The sequence below is a fragment of the Cuculus canorus genome, chromosome 3 (genome assembly GCF_017976375.1).
Source record: "Cuculus canorus isolate bCucCan1 chromosome 3, bCucCan1.pri, whole genome shotgun sequence".
NCBI classification, from domain to species: Eukaryota; Metazoa; Chordata; class Aves; order Cuculiformes; family Cuculidae; genus Cuculus; species Cuculus canorus.
In genome coordinates, this window is record NC_071403.1 from 82,123,420 (window position 1) to 82,150,115 (window position 26,696).

Genomic DNA, 26,696 nt, shown 5'->3' on the forward strand with positions numbered 1-26,696 from the left:
GCGGCGGCTTTGCCCGCAGCCCTGTCCCGGCTCGCCTCCTCGGGGGATTCTCCCCGCCCGGGAGCTGCAGCTTCTCCGGGGGTGGGGGGATTCTCCCTGCTCGGGACTGGAGCGGGAGCTGCAGCTCCTTTCCTTCTCGGGCAACGGGGAGATTTTCCCCTCCCGGGATCGGAGCGAGACGTGCAGCTCTCTCCCTGCTCGCCCCCTCGGGGGACGGAGGGATTCTCCCCACTCGGGAATGGAGCGGGAGCCACAGTACTTTCCCTGCTCGCCTCCACGGCGGATGCTCCCCACCTGGGAACTGGAGCTACAGCCCCTTCCCTGCTCGTCTTCTCGGGGGATGGAGGGATTCTCCCCGGCCGCGAACTGGAGCTGCAGCCCCTTCCCTCCTCGTTTCCTCGGGGGATTCTCCCCCCCGGGGACCTGCAGCCGCAGCCCCTTCCCGACTCGAGTCCTCGAGGAACGGGAGCACTGTCCCAGCCGGGAGCAGAGCAGGAGCTGCAGCCCTTTTTTCCCTGCTCTCCTCTTCGGGCGATTCTCCCCGCCCAGGAGCCGCAGCCTCTTCCCAGCTCGCCTCCTCGGGGAACGGGGGATTCTCCCCTCCCGGTATCGGAAGGGACTTGCAGCCCTTTCCCTCCTCGGGGGATGGAGAGATTCTCCCCGCCCGGGTGCTGGAGCTGCAGCCCCTTCCCTGCTCGCCTCCCCTGGGGCCGCTCGGAGGCAAACCAGAAGCGCTCGGGGCGGGTTTGGCAGCGAGCGCCCCCCGGGGCGGCGCGGTCGGGGCGCTCCCCGCGGCGGGATCGCGGCTCTCCCGGGGGATGCGGAGCTGTCAGCCGCCCCCGATGTCCCCTCGCACCACCAAGGATGTCCCGTGGCTCAGGAGGGTAGGAGCGGGGCGCATCCCTCAGCTCTGGGCTGATGTCTCCGGGCAATGCGGCGCTGTGGGAAGGAGCAGGCTTTCCTCGGGCTCGCCCGCTCCCAGCGCTGGGTGGTTTAGGGCGAGAGGGAATGGCCTCAAGTTGTGCCAGAGGAGGTTCAGATTGAGCTTTCGGAAAAAATTCTTCACTGAAAGGGTCATCGGGCACTGGAGCAGCTCCCAGGGAGGTGGTTGAGTCTCCATCCCTGAAAGCATTGAAAAGATGAGTAGATGAAATGCTTAGGGGTGTGAGTTAGTAGTGGACAGGTACGGTTGGGCTTGATCATCTCAAAGGTCTTTTCCAAGCAAGCAATTCTATGTCCCAGCTTCCAAATGAGTGCTGGGCTTTCTGAGCCACATCCTTAGAGGAGCGGGCTCTTGAGGCACATAGGCAGGTGGAGTTACCTATGGGACTCCTTGTCGCTGGACACAGGAGAAGCACAACAGTTTGCACAGTAGCAAAAAGGGTTCAGACTCGCTTCCAGAGGAAGAGCCATGCATCAAAGGGCATGTCACAAAAATACCCCACCCTTAACTTTGCGTCTGGTTCGGGAAGTCCCTGAGCCACTGATCTAGAAGCTGGGCTAATGTGCTGGGAACTGTCACTGCATCGCTGTCCCTTTCTTCCTGAGGCTCTGGAGACAGGAACCTGGCCTACATGACGTTTGGTCTGACCCAGAACAGCTATTCTTATGTTCTTATGTCCTATTCCACCCTGGTCTAACACAGTAGATGTGTGAATGTCTATTTTACGCACCAGAGTCAGTGGTATAGAGGAAAACAAGATTTCGGACCTAATTTTATCTCCTTTGTTTTCATTTCCTATGGCAAAAGCAAAGTGCATGGTTGTTCTTGGCTGTGGTAAGGTTTGTCCTGTTACAGACTGTCTAAGGCTGTGAAGCCAGCAGTACTTGTGCCTCTGAACCGCTAGAACCATGCTCATAATTTCATTAGGCTCCTGCAGATCACTTCTGATTTGTGAGTTAAAAGCTTAGACTATATACCAACAATTTTGGCAAGCCTGTGTGGTACATGGTTGATGAATACTCATCTTAGCCTCACTCAGCCTGGAAGTTCTGACAGTATCAGTTGTTCCTTGCTTGTGGTCATTAACTTTTCTCAGGCTGGTAAACCTTCATTGTGTTTTATCCACGAAGTGGCTGCAGTTTGGTGATAGAAGAACCAGTGCCTCTCTCCTTTTTTTTTTTTCCAGTGGGTGTTGGTTATCTTCCACAGCCTGTTTGAATGTTACTCATTCACAAGTGCCACACTTGTGCTCCCCTGGGCCTTTAAATACCCTGATGCCTGCTGGTATGCCCTGTACCTTTAGGGCAGGTCTGGAGTTGGCCTTTCTGCAAAAGGTTACTCTACCTGTTTGACTCCAGCGCTTAGGAAATCTGGAGTTCTGGTTCCCACAGTGCTTGTGACTCAGCAGCGTAGCTGCCCTTAAACAGAATTACTTGTTTGACAACTTAAAATGCTTTGCAAGCACTAATGGATTAAGCCTCCTGATGTCTTGAGACACAAAGTATTACTGATGGGTAAACCAAGGCAAAACGTGAATTGTGCAGAAGCACACTGCAAATACTTGCAGCCCTGAAAGAAGTTTTTGTCTCATGGAAGTCAGTAGCAAAACGGCCTTAACTTATTAAGGACAGAATTTCAACCTTGAAGTCCTGCCTCCTGCTTTTCTTCACTGAGCTCTCAAGGCCAGATCTTTAGTCACTGCACAACAGCACTGAAAACCAGTTGAGTGGTGCATTGTGCAGCCTTAGGATCTTTTCAAGATGCCCATTCCACTGCAGATACTGCAATGTACAAATGGCTGCATGTGTGTGTGTGGGGCCTGAATTGTAATTGTTTTGAGTGACCTGAGACTGCTGCATGTAAAATTCCTGCTGCAATGCTCTGCTTGCATACATCCCTGTCTCATGAGATGCAGAGCTGACATGTCTTCCTTTGAGGCTGGTGAAGAACTTTCCAATGTTTGGCACTCAGCTTTTTACATTGCGTAAAGTTACTTCCTGATAATCTTCCTATTCTGACATAATTAGACTACATCCACACTGGAAGCCGTTACAAACATTTACTGTGACAAGGTCCAATGTTACAGACGGTACTTCTTTTAGGGCCTGAATCAGTTCCCTAATATGGTGTTACATCCTACTTTTTTTGAAACAACTGGGTGAATGCCCATGATTTCAGTGGGATGAGGATCACAGCCTTTAGAGGGAGCGCCTGGCTTACAGGGTCAGGTGTCGTGAAGTCAATTCTTTGTGTTAGGAAAGTTGTAATTTCCTTTTAAAGCTCAGTGACTCATTGAATCATGGCTGTGAACAATCCCACAGGATTTCCTTAGATTTGTGATACCTAAAGGTAATCTTGGAATGATGCCCCTGGAAAAATTCTTGGTTCAGGGACCTGATCCATCTCATTTTCAAGTCAATGACTAAACTTCTGTTTACTCTTGTGATGCAGATCAAGATGGTTGCATAATCGTGGGGGGCTGATCTGGCATCAGCCTTCAATAAACTAGTAGAAAGAAGGACCAGAAAACATCAGTTTAAGTCTGGAATTTGTAGGCATAAAGAATTCATAAAACTTGATGGCCTCATTTCAGAGTGAAGGCTAGAGGAGCCCTTTGTTTCTCTGTAGAGTTTTACAAAAGTAGTTTTGCTTCTCAAAATTAGCCACACTCTAAAATTTGTTTGCTGCAGTTTTAGATATCTTCCTGGACAAACTGAGTGAAAGAGTGAAAATTTCATCCACTTGGGTAACCCTTTATCTAGGAGTTAAGCTTCCCTGTTCCACCAAGAAGGACATATCACTACAGTCAATCACGGATGAGTGAGCTTTTAGATAAGGCCTTTCCTATAATACACCCATAACACTTTATTTTCCTCTTGCTGTACTGGAACTGACCTCCCCACTTGTGCAAGTTTGGCGGAGGCAGAGATAGAGACTGTGCCGTGCTGCTTGGCTGACACACATTTCAGAGCAACACATTCCAGCAGATGAACCCATTTGCACAGTTGAGTGATCTAAACTTAGAAAGGTAATTTCTCTAATTACAAAGTGAGATTGAACTCCTGTAAAGCTTTTCATCACCTGAGTGGAATGGGAATTGCACTTCCATAATCATTTAATGTTTAGAAACTAATTAGAAAGCATTTTGTGGGGAGGCCACACCCCGTGTTAGACTATTTCACAAATGGATCAGGAGAGAAAACTATGTCTGATGAGAAAGTTGAGCAAGTGGCAGAGGTTAGGAGAAAGATCGTAGTTTACCAAACTCATGAGTAGTGCATGCCTACTTCCATAAGAGAGTTATTCATTTTAGTCAGGCAGTTTCTTAAAGCTGTGTCTCTAGGCAAGCTTTCCAAAGGTAACAAGAGATTTTGGAGAAGACAATGCTCTAGTGACCAAAGACCCAAATCCAGTTGCTTAAGGAAATTAAAATTTCAAGCCCCGTTGTGTATATTCTGCTTGTGCATTTTATGACTTTGAAATTCCCCCTTAGTCTTTCTGTACCTTAGCTCTCTCTTTATTTATATGCATATAAAACCTGCTTTCTGGTTGTTTCTCTGTTAACCCTTCAAGGATCAGATGTCCACATCAACCTCTGGGCCCAACTGCTTTGTCCTTCAGTTCTCCTCAGTGGTAGGATTCCTATATGCCTGTGGTTTGGTCTCAAATCCCTGCTTTCTAAAAACGTGGGAGAGCTGAGACTACAGTTTTAGGTCTGAGTAGGGATACAGCTTATCAAGCTAGAGTAGCTTCTACTAGGTGCAAAGACTATGACACTGAGCAGTGCTGGCACTTCTGTCACAGTCGAGATGACACTTTCGTTTGATAAGCAGCAACTTCAGCTATTCTTGTCAGTCGTAGAAAAGGCGGCACTGAAACCTAGACTGAGCCCTGTCTCCAATAAACAGCTGATGCTTTTAAGTTTCTAGTAGTTTTTCTCATGTTTTTCTGCAAGGGTGCTTCTTTTAGCCAAATTTATTGAGTAAATGCTGAGATCAATTTGTTTTCTTATTATGAAAGCACCAAATGTCAAGTTTTCTTTTTACATAGATTGTTTTTTTCTTCATTGTTAAATGCATATGATAGCGTGTGTTCGATGTGTTCTCAAACACAAATATCCTAAGGGTGCAAGACTGAAGTATATAGGAGTGTCATTTAGCTAAGGAAATGACTAAAAAGAAGAGAGTTGTGATTAGGAAATTTAAATTTGGCTGCATAGCATATTACTTCTTGCCCTTACCCACCATTATTCCATGGCTGATCTAATATTCTGGGTCTTGGGCTTACTTAATCCTGCATGGGGGATATAAATGGAGTTGCTTCATTTGACATGAAGAAACATTCAGAAGAGTAAGGATTACTGAAATCCAGATTCAGCCCAAAATATAAATGTACCTAAATCAAGGAACAAAAAACTTTTAAGTTAGGGATGTGCTTAAGTAACTTGCTGGAATGGCCAGTGAGTTGAGCCTCAAAGTTAGGTGAATGGGAGTGACCTCACTGATCTACAGGGGAAACATTTCTCCAGGGAGTTAGGGGTATATGCACTGGCAAAATGGCCTGTATTTGTCTAGGCGCTGCCCGCTGCCTGGTGGAAGGAAATTTTTGGTATCAGCTGAATATTTTTAGATAAAGCACAGGCCCCAGAGAGTGGCTAGCATCTTTGGTGGTACAGAGAAAGACAAGGTCCTAAGTAAAGGAGCTAAAAATGTCTTTCCCTTTGTCCATCCTTGATACAAGAATTAACAAAAAACTCTTGATCATTTTTGCATATTACAACAGTGCTGCTGGCATGCAGATGTTACCTGCCTGTGCTTTGAGGGCTTTTCTGGCACTAATCGTGCAGTTAAAGATGTAATGGGACTGTATGTTAGAGCCAGCAGCATCCAGAAGAATCTGAGTCTGCTCTGATTTGGGAGTTTTGGTAGTAAAACTGCATTTTGAACAAGGTCTGTATCAACTTCATCAGTTAATTGCTTGAGGCTCTCCCAGTCCCACTCTGAAGTTAGCTGTGATAAACAGCTGTGATAAACACTGTCCAGCTCCTAGCGGGACAGTGGAAACTAGAGTGAATGAGAAGGAAAGGAATGAGAATAGGCTAGGGGCATGATGGAGAGATGGCAAATAAAAAGCCATATTCATGGGAGTATGATCCAGATATGGTACCCTGTCACCCCATTTCTCTGATTAAAGATTTTCCTTTGCTCTTTCCAGAGGTTTTACATTCCTGCCTTCCTGTCAGCCATTCTGTTGCACAACATTTTCAAACACAAGGGAGGTGATTTTCCCTTCAATTGCTCCTGATCTCATCCCTGAGTCCCAAACCATTCCAAGTGTGGTGATTGTGGCAATGTGGCAGCAAGACACGCTTGATGAAGGCCTGAAAGAAAAAGAGCCTGGCTGTAGAATTGGACCCCTATAACCAATTAATTCCTTTGAAGGTAGTGGCATTACCCAATATGCATCCACTTTATGTCCGAAAAGGACCACAAACTCTTGCAGTCTGTGTGTTGCCCTGAATCATTGTGGGGTTTTGTTTATATATAATGATGATTTTTATTTACTGTGGCAGAGGGGAACAAATGAGAATCTGCCACAACTTGAATAGAAGCAATTCCACACCTGTCCCTTTAAATGCACATTTTCGGTTGGCTGCCTTTTATTGTCCTACCTCCTCTGGGGCTGCAGGGGAGTGTGCGTGTGTGTAGAAGGATTTCCCAGCCTAGTGGGTGACCCTTCATCTTGCTGCTCCAAGCAGTGCCTTCCCTCCCCTCCTTTCTTTCCAATATTTATTGGAAGCACGTGCTAAGGAATCTGTGAGCCGCAATGCTAATGAGTGCGTGGCACAGAGCAGAGCAGGGCACCAGATGCAAAGGGACCGGCGCGTATCCTAATGAGGGTGTCCCGAGACCCATCTGTTGAGTCTCGTGGGCCCTCAATGAAGTTAGCTGCTCAAGGTTGCCAGAGAAGGTTTTTTTCTCTAATGCTTTTAGTTCTCAACAAGTGCAGTCCTGTATAGAGCAGCATGTCATGGGGTTAGGCTTTGTTGTTACTAGCAGATAATGTGACTTTGAAAAGAACGCCCCCACCCCAGCTGAAAGGAGGATAACCCTCCTCTACCCCCTTCCTTCCCATCTTCCTTGCTCAGATCAATAACAGGTCCCTAGGCACAAAGGCTGCATTCTTTTATTCTCAAATTAGAGCAGCTGCAGCAGCAACACCACAGCTCATTGGAAACCTATTAGCTTTTGAAAGACTTAATCCAGTTTGAAAATAACTAGTGTTTCTCAATCCTTCATGCACTCACTCCCGTAAGAGGCAATATTCTTAGGCTGCATTGAGAGTGGACCAGGCTTATTATTATAATAACCTGCATGTCTCTCAGTGTCCCAAAGGGGCAACAAAGAAGGCAAAATGTCAGTTTCCCAGCTTCACGCAGCCTAAGAACATCGGATTTACTCTGCCATATCACACCCTATCACTGAGCTATGCCGCCTCCTGATACCTCGCGATTCACTCTCCAATTTCATAGTTTTTAAGGCCAGAAGGACTATTATAATCTATTTGACCTTCTGCACAACACAGACATTAGAATTTCATCCTAGGTGGGATAAAAGCTGGGAGCAGCTGGATTCTTTGATGCTGCTCTGCTGGCAGCAGGGGAAGTATGAGGGCTTTTGGGGTACTCTTTTTGCTGTAAGTGGAATTTGTTCATTTTAAGTACATTAAAAACAGACCTTTGCGAATAGGAACCTTGTGCATACTTAGCAAATGCCTTGCTTTGGAGTTAGGGGAGCTGATTTTAGGTAGAAAGGATTTACACACCCATCTTGGTTTCTTGTTTAGCTTTTGTATCTAATCACCTATTTACTGTAAATCACCCTGCAGCAACCCTTTGAGGTACTTACTTCCATTTCCAAGGTGAGGATCCCAAATTCAGCACTTAACCGTGCCTTTCAGAGACATGTAGGCCATAAATGCCTTGTGAAGACAATAGCAATGAGGAAACAAAGTTTTCTTGAACAAAATCCTTCATCTTGTGTCACAGTGGAAGTCTGTAGATGATCAGGGCGCTGCTTTTCTCATTTTTCTTGAGTTCCAGCCTAGTGTGTTTGCTGGGACATCTTTCTCTGCTCAGTCTTTTCCTGTGCTATGCCAGTCCTAAACCTTTCCTGTAAGTGCTGCCAACTTTTATCTTTAATGACAGTACATATATTTTGCCAGCAGTAGCTGGGGTAGGACCACCAACTGACTTCCTGAAGGCCACTGAACAGCAACAGCTTTTGATTTCTACTGACCTGGACCAGATTCAGTGTGGTGACCTAGAGCTAAGGGGCTCAGTATCTCATTACTAATCCCTTGAGCTAGCCAATTCCTTCCACCAAGTCAATGTTTTCTAAAGTGTTAAAAGACTTTTCCTGCCCGCCCGCCCATTAAATCCTGCTCTTCTGTCCGTGTCCTTGGATCAGCCTAATCACTGAAGTGGATCAGTTTCAAGTCTTAACGATGCAAGCTGTGGTACTGGCAATGCAGAAGATGGCAAGCAGTGCAGGCAGGGGGACAGACACTGCTCTTAGGAGTCTGCTTTTGGACAACCCTGATGTGCTGTTTTTGTAATGCGTTGCAAGCTGGGATGTGATGTTTCCTGCTTTTAGCTTATTTATCTGAGATTTTAGCTTATTTATCTGAGATTTAGAATTTAGATATGTTTCTGGATAGTTTAAATCTAGAAAAAAGAAACCATGTGTTTCCCTGAGTCGTTCACTGGCATTACTATTTTGGTGCCTCAAATACTCTCTTGTGTGACATTTTAGTCTTCTCACTTTCTGAGACGGAGAACCTGGCTTCACAGAGTGAACCACACAAAGCAACGTCACTATGTTCTAATGTATCCTTATTAGTAGTCTTCTATTTTAATGGTACAGAGAAATGTGTTTCAAAAGAGTATGTACAGAAAACCACTGTTTTACATTAGAATCTGCAGTAGCCTCATTCACATACACTTAGTAGGAAACAACTTCCATTTTCTTAATTTTAGAGTGAAATTTGGATATTCTATATATGTGTCTTCTCTTCCAGCAAAGCCTCTTCGTAGTTCATATAGGTTTACCAGGGTAGACATACATATTGCTCCATGTATTTGCTTCTTTTTCCCCGCATGTATATCTGTATGAAAAAGAGGAGCTGTTCTTAGACATTTCAGTTACTTGTCCTTGATTAATGTTTTCTTAATATTTACTCTAGTAAAGTGGGCATGGCTATATTTTTATGAGGAATGTTTTCCTTCTTGCAAAGTGGGAACCTTGTTTCCCCACTGCTTATGTAGCTCTACATGTGTCAATGTGTGTGCACACATGCTCTTGAATACAGGTTTCCATTACCATTTTTTCTTAAACCAAAACATTTTCGTAAAGAGCATATCTGCCTTTGATTGCATATAGTTCACTAGGCTGCAGATGAAAAGCACATAAACCTCCCAGCTTCTCCACTTGCTCCTACAGGAGTTGTGTATTTGCTAAGGCATACTAACCACATTTTCCCTGACTTTCACTCAGTGGATCAGGATGCTCTAATTCTAGGCTATCTCATTATGAACAGTCTCACAATAGTCTCCAGAATCATTGCGGGTTGCCCCTCTCCAATACTGGTGATATCAGTCAACGCTTTGTTACCATTTGAAACTAAGTTCTTAATGTGGAGCTCGACATGAAGGCCTGCGTCTAGTAAAGACACAGAAGAGAAATCTAACAGTGTTCTTCCTCCTGCTAGTGCTTTGTTTATCTGAATTGTTTCCCAAGCTAACTCCTGTGGCCTAACCTCATAGAAGAGAAGATCTAATCTCTAATTGTCCTCTGGGACTATTCCTGCAAGGTCCTTGAAGAATATATCCTGTTTCCCAGTCAAAGAGTCATTCCAAGGATGTGTCCTGCCTTCTCTTCTCATTTGAAGATTGTTTACCTGTTATTTATGAACTATGTTTTGTCTATGGACTATTCCGAGTGTGGTGGCATTGTGATGCTTATTAGAGAAGGAGGAAGGATTAAAATGGCTCAGGCTTTACATTCACCATCACTTGTTGTGCACAGGAGTATTTAAAAGTCATACTACAAATGTACCAAAGCCCAGCCAAACCTTGGAGGCAGCAGGGATTCTGCCATCAGGGGAAGACAGATCGAGTCTGTAATAGAGAATTATTGAGAGAATTCGTAATTGCCTTTTCTGATGATATTTTAGCGCAGCATGGTATATGTTATTGGCTGTCAGATGTGGAACAAAATATTGACCACTTCAGGATGGTGCCAAAATAAAAGCAATTCATGGATTGAATTATGCGTGAGTGTAAATATTCAAACTCAGCTGTAGCAAATAGAAAGCTCTCATTCATGCCAGCTAGGATTACAGTTTGGCAATTTGATTAGAGTATGAAGAGGTCACTTATTGTTTCAAAGACGTTTTTCCTGAAAGGAAGGCAACCAGGGCTGAAGAGCTGAAAGCATTGAGCTGTGTTCATTTGGATTAAAAATAGGTATTTTGGTCCAGCGGAGCTTCAAAATAAGCAAATTCTCAAACCAAACAGTTTTCCTTTTGGTAGCTGAAAAGGAAACCACACATCCAGGAGGAATGTAGATCAAAGCAAACTCTGCAAATGATGCAGAAACACATAAAATAACAAACAGGGCTGGTGGGAAGAGGGGAGCTTTTGTAAGTAGATAGGTCTATTCATATTACACTGAAACCAAAAGCAAGATTGCTAAAGAAGATACTTGAGAGGGGCATATAGGGCTATAGATTATTCTCCTCAGAGGATTTTTTCCAGCCTGTTTTTGCAGGTCCATTGTATTTGGAAAGTAACATATAAGGTACATACTCAGCACCAGATCTCACTGATATCAACTTTTGCCTTTCACCACTCTATCTTATCTCTTACTTTCCTTCTCTCGCTAGCCTCTCTGTGACTCCCTCTGCCTGTGACAAAACATGTTTGTTTTACCACTTGCCCCTAGTGCTCTTAAAGCACATCATCAAGTCATTGTAACTAAACTAGGTTCTTTTGACTTTCATATTTTTACAACAGAACAATTCTGAATGTACATAGGTATTAGCTGGTTAAATTGGAATGGATTTGTTTTATGTGTTATATATGGGAGTACAAATCTACATCAGAACGGGTTTTGATAGAAAATATAAAGTTATTGCTAAATATTTTTAAACTCATTGTTTTACCTATGCTTAAGTAACTATGTTGCTGCAATAATCAATGCTTATAAAAGTTGAATTGGTAGGGATTTGACAGTTGTTGCAGTGAAGTTGCTTTTTAGCTTCAGGACTTGTCCAATCCTTTTTGAATGCATCTTCATGAAGTGATAGGCATATAACCCTGAAACTCCTCAGGGTTTTGATTCACAGGATTCTTGATACACGAGGAAGAACTTTGCAGAAGGGAGAAGGATCCTTTGTTGAACAGACAGGAGGAGGCTGGGATTTCTGGGATAGCTGTGTTCACTCCTGTGAGTCCTGTAGACCTCTCCTTGTCTCTTTTGTCCTGCTAACTCCTTCCATGTGCCTCTCCAGCTGAAGAAGCTGCTTATATGGCATCTACTTCACCTTTGGTAGGAAACAACTCATTTCTTGTGCAGAAGGTAATTTATTTCATCTAGGCCAACAAGCGGGATGACAACGCTTCTTTAGGAGCCACTGTTCTTTACATAGAACTGGATGTGCCTCTTACCTCTCACTCCTCATCTATTACTTCTGGAGCCATATACCTTTTGAAAACACCCTGGTCCAAATTGCCTAAGGCTGGAGCTGCAGCCTGCCATGAGGAAGATCAGACCCTACTGCACCCATCCCATACAAGTCATAGGATATGCATCGCCTACCTTCCCATCTTCCCCTTGGCTGTGGACAAAAAGATGCCTGCTCATTGAGTGAAGAGCATTTTACTCCACAAATGCTCTTCTGAAGACTCTTGCAGGGATTGCAGTGGGGTAGGAGGAAAACAATGTCTTTCCACTGTACCAATGGGGGCTTGTTTGTGCCAAACAAAAATTTCCTTGGGCAGTTTTTGATTTCTGTAGGACTCTGGAATTGTTTGCCAGTTCTTTGAGCTTATTTTAACATGGCCACTTTTACCCTGAATGGAGACTAGTAGAAGTTTAAGCTCTTCATCTGGGAAAGCTCATCTCTGTGAGATCACTGGACCAGTCAGTAGGCTCCATGTATCAGATTGTTAGACAAAGGGGCAGCCTGCAGCAAAAGGGATGTTTGTACTGTGGTCACAGTAGGCTTCTTTAAAAATAATAGCCAGGAGTAAACACTATCAATTCACAAGTTAGATGCTTGTAAAAAAAATGTCAGCCCTTTTGCTAACCCATTAAGAAGGGAAATAAGACTTGACAGTTCACTATGCTGTGATTCTAAGCATGATGTTTCCCTTAGAAAGAGTGCTCGTGGTGCTTTGTAGGCAGGGTGAGTGCACTGCAGTCGTTCATGGTAAGTGATTGGGAAGATTTTTTGCTGTACTGAAGTTTGTGCATGGCTAGGTTTTAGGTTGTTTCAACCTATCCACGTCAAGCGTCAAAATGCCTGTGGTGCCTGAGCTGGCAAAATAAAGCTGGCATTCTAAAAAGAGTTTGTCCATACAGTGACTTCTGTTTTTCTGCTCAAATGTGGTCTTTACTTATGTGACTTAAGGTTGCAAAAAAATGTGGGGTTTTTGGTTGAAAGAGGATTATCCCCAAGCCCAAGCTAGCTTTGCTAAGGCAAACTTCCTACTCGAGGAGGATTTTTTCAAAATTTATTCCAAAGGTGGAGACTTCCAAGTACACAAGAAGTTTACATTTGTGACCTCCTTTGTTCTTGGTAGATATATGACAGCAGATCTGAAATTCAGTCAGCACTCTGGATCCAGTGTCTGAGTGATTGCGGTCACCAGAGGAGAAGTTGTCGCATTGCTGAGTTTTGGGAGGAAGTTCACTGATGGGAGAAAGGTTGAAGAGACCTTGATGAAAGGCATGGAGTGGACCAGCCCCAAGACAGGCTGCACAATTTCTGAGTAATTTTATACAGAGAATTTCAAAGTTTCTGGAAAAAATCCCATTGAGTCCAGGAGTTTATACCGTCCCACTGTGTTTAGCTAGCCTCAAATATATAGAAAGTCATATTGGAATTGCAATTTTTTTAAGGACAACAGATTGCTTGGTGAAGGCCTTGTACAGAGATGAAGAGTGAAAGGCTGATTCCTGTGAGACGAGTATCAGTATGATTGTAGTGGTTGTGTTTAGCAGTGATGCCTGGTATCAGAGATCAACTACATTAATCAGGAAAGAATCCCTAGTCTATTAAACTGAGTTTAACTGGTTGGGACAGAACAATGGCGTAGAGACATAAAGTTAATTAAAGTGTGTAAGGAAACCTGCTTAAGAATAAGCGCTTAGCCACTGCGTAATGCGAAAATAACCCACGCAGGAAGTGAAATATATACTTTTACACAAAACTGAAGACAGCTTTCTGAGGTACTTCTGCTGAAATACCTTGCTGTGTGTCCCATGGATTGACTGCAAAGCTAAATCTTTCATTCTGATGACTCAACAAGTGTTGATAAACATAGGTTGAAAACTGATCTAAAAGGACCTGTGGGGTTTTTATTTTATAAATTTTTTCATCAGGACATGGCTTTCTAAAACTTGATTAAATATTTGATAACTTTGACCACGCTTAAAACTGATTAGTCTATAATTCAAGATTTAAAAAAAAAATAATTAAACAGTTGCCTTCAAAATTCCAGAAGATGAAAAGCCTGTAAAGAAGATTTTTAAACATTAGAAACAACTACTTTTACATAACTGTTAATATAGCTGTTGCTTTTATTACAGTATGGTTCCTTTACAGTTTCTGTTGTGCTTATGTATCCTAGCACAAAAATTGTATTCTCACTCAAATTAGTCATTGGCTTTTGGTCAACAAAAGGCTATAATCAGAATAATTTTTGTATAATCAGCACTTTCACTGTGAAAGTCCTGCATTCAAGACATTTCTAACAACTTCAAGCTTGAAGGGCACTGTTTTTAAAAAAGGAAAATGCTATTAATATCACTATACTATAGAGAAGTCAGTTATATAAGAAGGAAAGAAACAGAGAAGCACGAACACTGTCATACCAGATAAGATATCCAGTGTGATAACATTCGTCAGTATTGGTTAGTACAAGGGGCAAAGAAATTAGAAAGCAATTAAGTATTTACCTAAGGGAAAAAAACATCCTGAGCCTTTAGTTAGTAGTTCAGGTCAGAATCAGAGCGTTTTGTAATGAATTATAATAATTATATCTTTTCATAAATACCATTAATTAATTTTGAAATTAATTTTTGGTTTTCCATTTGTTCTGGCAGAGTTCCATAGATTAACTATTCATATTGAGACCTTTCTTAAATCGCTTTTAAACATTATTTTTCTACTTCTTTGGCAGAACCTTTGTCTTTTCTTATGAGAGAAGCTGAAGAAGACATGCCTCACTTTGTGTATGTTTGATCTGTTATGTATCACTCATCTCATTTTCATTTAACAATTAGACACCTGGTGTTTTCTGCCTGTTTTTTTCAGATATTTCTTTAAGTTTCTAGGCACCTCTGTTGCCAACCTCTGGACCCCTCTTGTTTCTGCTCTCTTCTTCCTGTGGATTTGTATTTCAGGCAAAGAACTCTCACAACAACACTGTTGTAGTAGGAAAGTAATAACATTTATACTAAATGCCCATATATTACAAACAATCGTCCAGAAAAGATTTCACAACAGTTATCTCATCCAAGAGTCTTATTTTTTAGGTTTTTGACTATCAAAGTTGAACTATAATGAATTCTATTGCTAAGAAAACAGTGGCTTGGCTAAGCCGTGTAGGCATGCTCTGCTGCTACTACTTGATAATTACAGCTGAGTGAAAATAAAGGTATTTAAATTACAGGAAAGCTGCAACACCGAGCATGATTTTTCAGCCTGAGCATGATCGTTCATGTTGCTGCTGGAGGTAAATTGATAGTGACTCATAGCATGGTGGTACTGAAAATCTGTTAGTTCAGGGCCTGTGGTCTTCTACAAGATGATCACATTACAATTTTAATGTTTCCTGTACATTTGGGTATCTTTAATTCTTGAGTCCATGTTTTAGGAAGGCTTGCACCCTCCTTATTTCAGTGTCTTGCTGCTGACACTAATCATTAGGCAGTGTGAATGGCTCATTCCAAGGGATCTTGGTCTGTGGTGAGAAGAACAGGAACAAGTCCAGTACACAGAGAATAACAGGCTTATGTTTACTGAGTCAAAGCTGCAAAACCATAAAGGGAGCAAAAGCTGAAATCAAGGGAAATAGAAATAGCAGAGTGGGAAGGGAAAAAGAGAATCGACGTTTGAGGGTTCTTCTGTATAAAACAGAGATCTGGGTTCTGGCAATAGAGGAAAGGCATGAGTCATTCTTCCAAAACTGTATTGACACAAGAACTTTATTTAAGATTGGATTTCAGGTTCTTGGAGGTGAAGTCTTTATTTATCAGTAAGATCTCACCAATACCTTCCCTCCCTTTCAATTTCAGCCCGATTCATCAAAGCCAAAAAGTAGCCTTGCATGATGATAAATATACCCTTAGACTGCTAGTTGAAGCTAGGATCCTCCCTCATATAATGCAGGAAAAAACTTTCTTAAGTTTTATCCCTAAAAAAACCCAGATGCTTTCAGTGTTCCTGGTGGAGACTTCCTGCTCCTTGAAAGCTACTGCTTCCTTGAAAAAAAACTTTAGTGTTTTAGAGCATTTTAAAACAGATACTCTTAGGAAATGCTGTTGCTTTGGGGCATCTGGCTTGTAATCAGTCAGTCCTTTCAGAGCCTAACTCTTCTGTCGTGACACCGACCCAGAGCATGCCTAGTGTAGTCCTGGGAAGCCATGTGCCTTATATGTCTTTTGCAACTTGCAGGAGGTCAAGTAGGGGGAAGCCAAAGGATTTGTGCAAATGGTGGAGCCAAGCAGAAGGTCAGGGATGGCATTTTGTGGCCATGGGAAAGAGACAGCTCTTTCTCCTGGGTCAGGATGAGTCTCTGTCAGTGCTGAGTCTCAAAGGAACATGGGGCTTCCATAGCTGGCACCCAGTGTTCTTAATTTTGTGGTGAATAGGAGCCCTGAAAGCACATAATTTAATCTGCCTGAGGATAATTGTTGAAATAAATCATTCTCTTGTTTAAAGAATAAATCTCTAGAAAGTTTCAGGAGAGCTCATAGCACTGCTGATTTTAATCATTACTCTGCATAGGGAAGTGTCTATACAGCTCAGAGTTTCCAAACCAGCAGCACTGCTATTAGGTTGTCAGGCCTGGATTTAGAACCTGTCATAATTCAAAAAAAATTTTTTTGGGGATTCCTGAATTCACAGCTGAAAGAGGAGAGGTCTGATGAGAAGAGACCAGATGATTCCTCTCCAGGTTTAACTGGAGAGGCCATTTTGTGCCTTAGTTTCCATGTTTGAACGCTGGGTTCTGTGGCCAGTGCACTGTAGTGCATTGCCGTTCTGAAGAGGAGAAATGCTTCAGGAGAGATGGGTACTTTTGGGTTTTGGTGTTGATTGTCTGTTGCTGGAATACGGGTAGCATATGACAGGAAATGTGCTGTGGTGTGTCAAACTTTACCACAGAGAGTAATTCCAGTCAATGATGGGTCATTTTATCAGACTGCCCGTGGTCATCCAGTGGGTTCCCCAGGGCTCTGCCAGGGAGTTTCTTGTTCAATAGCATGTCTTGCTTTGGTTGAAAATTTTCAGGGTTTGGCTGGTTCACAAGGGATTTTTTTGGGGGGTGTGAAAAGGATCGGTTTGGGTGAGATGTATTCTAGCAAAGTAGAAATTGCACTGGTCAGCTGAGGGCTGGAGAGCCACGCTTCACTAAAACTCCCTTTCCTTCATTTGGGACCTGCACTGTGATAGAGGTGGTTCACTACAGAGGCAGGAGGTGGGCTGTAATGACTAGCTAAGGTGTTCTGTCACCAACCAGGGTGAGGTAGGGTTTTGATAGACTAGACCCTTGTTTGGGGCTTGATTGTTCAATTAACACTTGTCATTTCAGTTGCTGCTATGACTGCACTCTTGATACCCTGGCTGATAAGTTAAAAGGCGTTGTTCTGCTGATTTCTGATCCACTGGTTGAACAGCAGATAAAGCTGGTGATCTTTATGTTCTCCCATTTTATTTTTCATTTCTCCCTTTTCTTGGAAGGCACTTGAGGATCTTGTTTCTAAAGCTTTCTGGGAGGAATGGACACTACTCTGGTCTTTTCCACTGCAAATAACCTAATTTCTCCCTGTTCTCCAAACAGGGAGGTACTGACTGCTCTACTGAAGCTGATTGTAGTATTAAAAAAAAATAAATTCAAGCAGCTTTTGGCACAGCATGATTTGAGTAATTCTAAGTGGTTGGGAACTATTTCACTGTGCCGTTTAAGCAACTTTGAAGAAGAATAGATCTAGCTACATTTTATTTTGGTTGTATTTTGTAAGAAATGTGTGGAGCTGTTGGAACCAGACATATTAGCTTTTTGCTAGGCTGAAGTACACCAGTTAAAAATTTGTACCCTGAAATATGGAATTGAAAACTTAGGGTTTTCTCAGACACAGATGCCTCTCAGCTCCCTCGATTCTAGGTATCCTAGCCCCCGGTAGGTTGACATGCCTAATAGATATCAAAAAATGGGGTCCTAGGTCTTGCTTTTGTCTGAAGCAAAATATTTGTCACATGCTATTAGAAGGGACCTTACTGTGGAGTAAATCAGGAGTAACCAGAAGGATTTAAAATGTTGTTAAATATCATAGAATCTAGAACAGTTTCAGTTGGAAGGGAGCTTTAAAGGTCCTCTAGTCCAACCCCCCTGCAATGAGCAAGGACATCTTCAACTCCATCAGATTTCTCAGAGACCCATCCATCCGGACCTTGAATGTTTCCAGGCATGGGGCATCTGCCGCTTCTCTGGGCAGCCTGTTCCAGTGTTTCACCACCCTCTCTGTAAAAAGTCTCCTTTATATGTAGGCCAAATCTACCCTTTTTCAGTTTATATGCAAGTGTGTGATATGTTTCAGTCCAGAAGTGGTGTGGGTATAAACAGTATGTTGTGAACCATTCTCTTGTGTCCGAGTTACAAGAATCATTTGTCATAAGCACAATTTTTCATAAGCAATCATTCTTACAAATTTTAATTTGGAGAAAATCTTGGGAGCCATTACCCTTGTTCCAAGTTGAGAAAAAAATAATCTACGTACAGTATTTGTAAATCAGTCTTGAAAGAATAAATTGTGAGAGAAACAGCACGAAAGCAGAAGTGTGATGTTTCCAGTTATCTTTAGAGGGAGATTTGTTCTACAATACATTTCAGGTGACAAAACACAAATATGATGCACAGTGCCAAATGGAAAAAAAGAATGGACCCTCTGCTGCTGGGAATAAAAGAAGACTATAGTAATGTGATTATGGTAATCGTCAACAAGTCATAGTCTTGTGCTTTTGTTCACTGTAATTAACTTCTTGGAATGGCACAGTTGCTTTCTCTGTGCTCATCAGATGGCCCTGCTTTTGTGTCCACAGTCTGTTATTTCTCTTGCAGGGACTGCAAGCCTCCAAGTGCATTACTAAATGAATTCATTGCTGGAACAAAGATTCGGTAGTAGAATAGAGATTGATATCTTTTGTTGTCAGACATTCAATACCATATAGCAATCCAATTACTTAAGCTGTTTCTATCAGTCTTATTACGGCTCACTATTGAGGCATGCTTTAAAGCTGGATAATTCTGTCTTGCAAGAATGTAGTGGAACAGATTAGAGCTTTAATGAGAAGGCTTTCTGTGGGCTAGGGCACTTCCATTGTATGTACTGGGATTGAGGAATCATACCTAGGCAAAGGCCTGGAGTCATTGTTGCAAAGAACGATCAAAGGGAAGCCTGAAATCTGTACAATTGCTTGAAGAAATTTTATGGGATATAAAAAAATAAAATAAGAACTGGCAAGGTTTCTGTCTGTTATTGCCCATCTGATGAGAATCTGTGGTACATTGGGAAAAGGAAATTGCTTATTGGAATTCTGATTGTGGAATGGATATCTTGTTTTGTGTTTGAACTTTTCCTCCACTGTGCTATAGGTCAAATTCTATGCTTAGCTGTAGCATTTTAGGAATGCTGGCAGCATAAGTTGAGCATCAGACTTATTCTGCATACAACTGGCCAGGGTAGATGTTTGGAGGGAAGGGTTTCTAGTGCACAAAGAAACAGCAAGAAAGAAGGCTTTGATAGTTGCATGTAGAGAAGGAAATATTATACTAGGAAGTCAGCCTTCCGTGGTTTACCTCCTTGCTCTCTATAGCACAAGTCTAGACTGAGTCCCAAGATATCAGAAAGCTGGAATCAGTCAGACCTCAAAACTGAGACTGAAATGTGGAAGCAGAATATAGTTGTTTTTCAGTGAGGAAAACAAAGATAAATATAAATATTTATTTTGCAAGTGTTTTGAGGGGAGTTTATATCTGTAAAACACAAAAGTTTCCTGTAGCAAACACAAGCAGTAGAGACTTGGAAGATGCCACAGTTAGTCTGTGCGTCCAGCAAGACAATTTGACTGCTTCTTGAATACATGATTTCTGTTGGACTATTAAAATATGATAAAAGTCTCCAGCTCTCTGCTTAGGCCTCAGCAGAAACACCTATGCTTTAAGTCAACACAGCATTAACAGAGCACCTAGGAATTGCTTTCTGTGCTCAAACTACAACAGTGTGGAAACACAGATTAGAGTGCTTTTGTATGGAATACATACAGCTTGGTGTCATTTGTGAAAATAAGTACATCTAAACTTGTCTGAAATTCCACGCTTCTAGATTGCTGTCCTTAGAAAACTGAGGGTATGTTTTATTTTTTCGGTATGATATATGCGCCGATGCACTCGCTTGGTGTGAGTCACAAAGCTATGTAATTTCTGCAGGGCAACAATGATTTCCAACAGTTTGAGGATATGCCCTGTTTTTCCTTGATGCAGAAATGCGTATGATGTATAATTTCATTCTAAGAAGCCTGGTTTTCCATTTTTTATGATTGTTTTCCACTATCAACAGCTAAGGATTCCCTCACCAGGGACAAAGTATTACAATGCACACTTATTGTCTGACTGTAATAATGTATTGAAGAACAGCAATTATAATGACATTTTCCAAAGGAAATTGTATTAGACTTGGGATAAGGATGTGGGGTGTCAAATTAAGTCTGAGGAGTACCTGAAAGTTTATCTATGCATGTAGATTTGTTTTCAGAAAGTGTTTACATTCCTGTATATAGTCCACAAACACTGCTGTTCTTCAGCAGTTAAGGTATGATCCAGTTCTGAGCAGAAGCTAAACTTTATTTTGTAGCCTCAGTTGCCTTATGTGGATTGAAGTTAATGTTTCATGAGGCAAAGGACAGCACCTATTCATTCCAGGAACGGTTACTACTAAGATATTTGTTTTGTGTCAGAGTTAAGGTGATTTTGTGCTGAATTATCAGTTTCTTTCTCACTCAGGAGTGTAAGGGGCAAGGAAAGATTTAGGGTGGCCTGACCTTTATTCTTTTCATTGTTGACTTGTACCAAGTGATGTCTACAGTAACTGCTTTCTTGTAATTTATTTACTCTATTTAAGAATGAAGGGCTTGGACTTGGGATCTTCCAAGGGGATCTTTTTATGTGCATTTTTATTTATTTTATTTAAATACATTGAAACCTCTAGGCCAGATACTCAGCTGGTATAAATCAGCTTAGTTCCATTGACGTCAGTGGAGTGGCGCCAGCCGCGGATCTGACCCACTTCTTTAATCTGATCACTTGTCCATCCCATTTATTTCAGATTACATCAGAGTTAGCAGAGCCTTACCTTGTTCACCATGAACTTGATATAGGTACAACCTTGCGAGTTTTGGCAGAGGACCATCATCATAGAGAAACATAAAAAGGAAGAGTAGCATCCAGTCCTCTGCCGTGCAGAAATTGCTTGGTGCCAAAGTGCCTGACAGACCCGGCTTTACTTAATATGAGACTGTGTGAAATATGAAAATCCAACTTGCACATAATAAATCATGTTAATTTCCCACATTAACCTAATACAGCAGTATATGTGATCTAAATCTCTATCAATTAATTAGTAATCGTTCAGTGTTCAGGATGCTCTATGCCACTACAGTAAGTTGTGAGTCTTTAGGAACCTCAGCATCCCAGCTGTCAAGTCTGTGCCGGTAGCCACTTTAGATATTTCCGAGGGAATTCATATTTAAGTTTGCAGTTGTGCCTTGGGTCTGGCACCTCTAACTTGTTCCTTCAGTTTCACTGTGATTTGCCCTTGAGTCTGTTCCCTGCCATTGTCCTCTCAGAGGAGTTTTGGATGGTTAGACTGAGCATTGTCTTCATATCACACACTACTTTCCCAGTAGATCTCTGTATCCGCTCTCTTTGACTGCTTGAGTGAACGCATTTGAAAGCTTGTGTTGGGTTTTTTCTTTTTGGTGGAAGGAGAATGGAGGTGTCAATACTCACCTGAAGAACTCACTTTTTTCCTTTAATCTGAATGGATGTTGAATTGACTCTTGGCTCCCTTGCTTATTCTCAAACAATAATCATGCTCAAATATTCTGTTTGCTTCCAGGGACGCTTTACCAGGAGTCTAAAATACTATATGCTTGGGCTTTCTGAGTTTTATATACTCGGAGAAGTTACTTGACTCTGAAAGTTTACATCAAAATCCTCATTTGTTTCTGTCCTGTTACCTTGCGGTGAATACACACGCTTAAGAAGATCCTTTAGCAAGTTTTTACCACGACAGGTACTTTCTCTTGATACTGCTACACAATGTATCTCTCTAGTTTATCTACTTCAATTCTTAGTTTATGTTTCCTTAGTAAAGAAAAAAGAGAAAAGTTTGCTTGTTAATTGGCTGTTTTCTATGGTCATCAATAATATTGATAAAGTAGCACAAATATTGCTTTTTTGGGGGATCGAACTGGCTTGTGTATTTATGTTCAACTTGAATGAAACAATCCATTTTCTCAGCAGTCTGTTGAACCCCTGCAGCATTATCTAATGTCCTACAACCCCTTCTGAGCTAGTCATGCAGTGGCCATTGACTTTGTACTGGACTTTCTCCAGTACCTCCCTTTAAGAGTTTGCAAATGCCAAAATGATGCGAACCATTGCAGTTCTGGTATCTTTTTCCAAATACCAGATGTTGTTTTGGCTTGTCTTACTCACAAGCTATGTCTTGTTTTTGCAGACTCTGATATTTTTGCCATAGGTCTCTTTTTCTCTATGTTGTCTCTTGTATTTATCAGAACTGTCCCTGACCCCTCTGTTTCAGTTTGGATGGATTGGCTTCCTTTCCCTGGCAAGTTCTAGTTGGGTTATTCCTAAATCTTTTAACAGAATTTCTCCTTTCCCCTCTCACATTTTAATATCAGCTTGACCCTGATATCAGCTTGTGTTTTCAGCTACCAATTAGTAACAGAGTATTTCTGTCTTATTTTTTTCTCTACTGTTCCAGTATAGTGCTCTTGTATATTTAATAGTCTACCTCCCTTGCATAAGTTAACTAAACCATGAAGATCACCTATGGCTTCAGAATCAGCCATTACCTGAAAGGAAACACAGTTCCTGTTGGCTAGGAAGGAAAATTACTGCTTAAACTTCTCTTATTTCTACTCTGTCTTTCTTGTGGGCTTTAACTTTGGTGGGATTTTTAAATTCTTCTTTCTTCCACACGGAATATTGTATTTATTTACTTTATTTATATTATTTTAGAGTTCTCAGCTCAGTTGTTCCAAATAAAGGGAGACAGTACTCTGCCTAACCAACAGCCTCCTTCACTCCTAATAGCAACATCACTTAATGCTGGAACCTGATTTACTAAAGAGAATCTGACTGACAAATATCAGAGCCTCTTTGGTGTACAGTTTCCATGAGCCTTAAATGTTCTATTTAGGCTCTTAAACTCTGCGGGTATGCATACTCCGTATGGTGTATGGCCACTGGCCTCCTTTCTGCTTTTTACATTAGAAACTAATGTAGATGACCTTTGCCTAAACCTGAAGAACCCAGAGTAGTATTTCTAATCTTTTCTTCTGTCCTTCTATCCTTATTCTTTTCATTGCAGAAGAAACATAAAGCACCAGTCATCTCCCTTACATCTGTCTCTGATGAACTCTTCTCTTCCCTGCATTCATTGGTGCAGTCTCCACTGTGTCCAGAGAATCCAAACTGGAAGGCGGGCTTGATCTTAGAGATAGCCTCATTGCAGGCGTAGAAGAGGAAATCCACTTTAACAAGAACCCCTAAATGTACTGGTAAACCTCGGTGAGTGCACAAGAAAGCAAGATGAACAATCACAGTTGTGAAGGTCAAGTTCAAGGTGTTCTGCTCTTACAGAAGGTTGTACAATTGTTTGTGGAGTTTAGGAGCTTTGCTGGTTGAGTGCCTTATTAAGTTTGAGTAAACTAAATAAACCAAGCAAGCAAAAAACCAAATAATTTTCACAATATACTTGACAGAAAAACAAGCAGGCAGTTTTTCTCTTAAGAAAAAATGAGGCAGAAAAATGAAGCAAATAACTTGGCTCAAGGGAGCAAGTAATGAAGCAGACCCCAAATTCAGAAGATTTTTGTTCTGGGCTTTGTCTGCTCCAATGATATTTTGCTTTTTAAATGTTTCTCATAGAATGTTGTGCTTCTTCTATTCATTTTTGTGATTACTTTCATAAACAGAAAACAGTAAAATCACAGTGAAGTTAGTCCAAAGTTGGGACAATGTTGAGTTCAAGAAGCACAGCAGAAATTTAGTGAAGATACAAATATATCTGCATTTCATCAAAAGTTACTCTTTCATTTACCAAAGAAACATAATTAAATTAATGGATTTTAGATGAGAAGGAAACTCAAGACTATCTAAAACTACCATATGTATTTTGCATGCCATAGAATTCCACTAAGTTATCTCTGCAAAACTATTTCCTGGCAGATAGTGGTCCAGACCATACCCCTTCTAACTTTAACTACTTCAGTTTCAAAGCAATAGTATTCTCAAAAGATGTAGTCTGACTTGTTGTTGTAGGTTACTGTAAAAGACCTAATGATTCCGAAGTCCATGAAACCTGAAATGAGTGATATATGTATGCGCTCCTTTTGTAATCCCACAATTCAAGAGATTGCTCAAGACAGGAATGAAAGGAGGCAAAGGAAAAATCAATGTTTAACCTGGAATTGTCAGTTAACAAGTCACAAGGAAGTGAATATTTTTAACACCTAAGAGAGTCAAAGTAGGAGTTTGGTTTATACTTAATTTACACATTTTTGAGGGAAGGGAGTATTTAAAAATCAAGTGAGCCAGAGAAAATAATTCTCCTCAAAAGCCCTTTTGAACTTAGTTACCGTTGCATTTACTAAGCTTAGGAATGTTTTTTAAATGTATTTGAACACATTTATTTTATAGATGGCTGCCAGTCCAGATCTGACAACACTTAAACACATACTGAAATCCATCTTTCTTATGGACAACATGTAACTGTGTACACAAGCACCTATTCTGAAAACGTGCTGTCTTGACCTGGAGATATAGCTTTTGTGCTTCAACTATTTTAAGGGAGTTCGGTTTTGTGGCATCTTGCAGCTTTTCTTCTTGTTTTCCTTTCAAAAACACATCTGCTTTAACATCTTGTTGAGTTTAAAAGTATATTCCTTTACATAATCCCAAGCTTAGTTTTCAAGACCTGGAATTTCTTATAAAAGGAAATCTGTTAGAAATCTATGAAAGCTCTTTGTACAATAAATAGGATATCTACTTCACCCCTAGTTCTGTATCTCAGGTCTTTGTCATACTAAGAAGTGTAAACATCTTAATCCCTCTAAGGGAGGAGTCTCTCAGGTATTTCCTTATTGATCAGTACTGTAAAGCATTGATCTCTGAGGCACATTGACCTGTCTTGTCTAGAATAGCTGAAAGGACTTTATGCATTGAATTTTCTAAGTAATGCAATAAAATAACACATCTTGTGAGTGAAGCCAGCCTGTTAATGTATGGATTTTCTGTCTTGAGTGATTCTCTAAAATCAATAACTCATTAAAAAAAAACCCACCCAATTCTCACAATTCATATCCAAATAGCAGACTGACTTCAGCAACAGTGCCCAACTGACTTATAGCACTGGGTTTGGAGGACAGTGCATTGTTTATTCAGATGCCCTGATTGCAATTTCATTTTTACTTGTTCCTTCTTTAAAAACACTACTTTAACAACATCATCCATTCATTAATTCTTAAGAGTAATGCACTATTGGCAGAATGATTAAACAGTTACTAAAAATGAGTTCTGCTGGTGAATCCTCTAAGAATATGACTATGTCATCAGTGAGTAACTCACTTTCGGCACAGAATGCAAGCACAGACCTTTTTCAAAATCACAATCTCTAGAAATCCTTTATGTGTACTCTAATTCATCAAAAGAAGGGTCAGATAACTTGGAAAGGGAAGAAGATTTCCATCCTAGATGTGTAAAGCATTGCAGTCTTTTATTTATTGACTGAATTGATCTGGGTTTTAAAAGACTCCCCAACTTGGTATCAGTATTCTGTTTATCTAATATGCGATAAATCTGTCCTTCTTCCCTGTGTGTAAGTACTTAATAGCTGTAAAATTAAGAGGACAGGCCTTGCTGGATCCATAAGTATTGCACTTCAAGGTGCATTTGGATTAAAGCTTTCTTCTCAGTTCTCAAGTTACTGCACTACCTGCTCTATTTAACTTTCTAGACAGCTTGGAAACCATGTCAGATGTTTTTCAGAGTGTTAGTTCGTTTTTCATGGTTACTTTTCATGCACTCAGACATATTAATTTAAATTTTTTTTTCAACTGCAGCGACAAGATTTAGAGTGCTCCACGGGATGCTGAAGTCAGCAACTTTCATGAATCTTTTCCATATGATGCATGTTGGCAGCACAGCTTCAAGGAGTGTCTTCTCATTTTGCTTTCTACCTAGCATGAGTTTAACAGGTGTCTCGGAATGCCTCTGAATACGGTAGTGTTAGTGTATGTGATCTAGGAATAAAGAGAGAAGGCAGGAGGTGGGGCGGGAAGGAAGGTAACTCTGGAAGATGAACTGGTTCCAAAGGACACCCCCCAGCAAAGTGTGGCAAAAGAATAAAATTAGGTGGATTTAACTTTACTGTGAGAAAGAGCAAACCTTGCATGTCAGTAAGGACTCATATGGTTTAATAAATTACTGGAAGGTTAAGAGAATGGGACATGCCCTCTGTAGAAGAGTCTCAGAAAGGTCTGAGGGAATCCTAATCCCAGCAATAAATTTCTCAATCTCAAATGGAAAATGCAGCCAGTAGTATGACCCAGCATACTTGAATGACTGTTTACTGGTTTCCTAGCCCTTTGAGGCCAATGGAAGAACTCTCAGATCAGAAATAGTCCAGCTGAGGGATTAAAATCAGGAACTGTCCTGTTGATTATGTGAAAAAATATAAGGACCTGTTCTGGGAGCAACAAGAAGCTCAGTTTCCTATGGAACTACATCCTCTGTCTCCCATACACCTTCTAGGGACCTTCATGAGACCTCCAGATCCTTCTTAGGACCACTCATGACCAGGAGCCGCACGTATACCGATTCAAAGGCGAGAAATAAGCTGATTTGTACTGATTGGACAAATAACAATTGATCCCACAC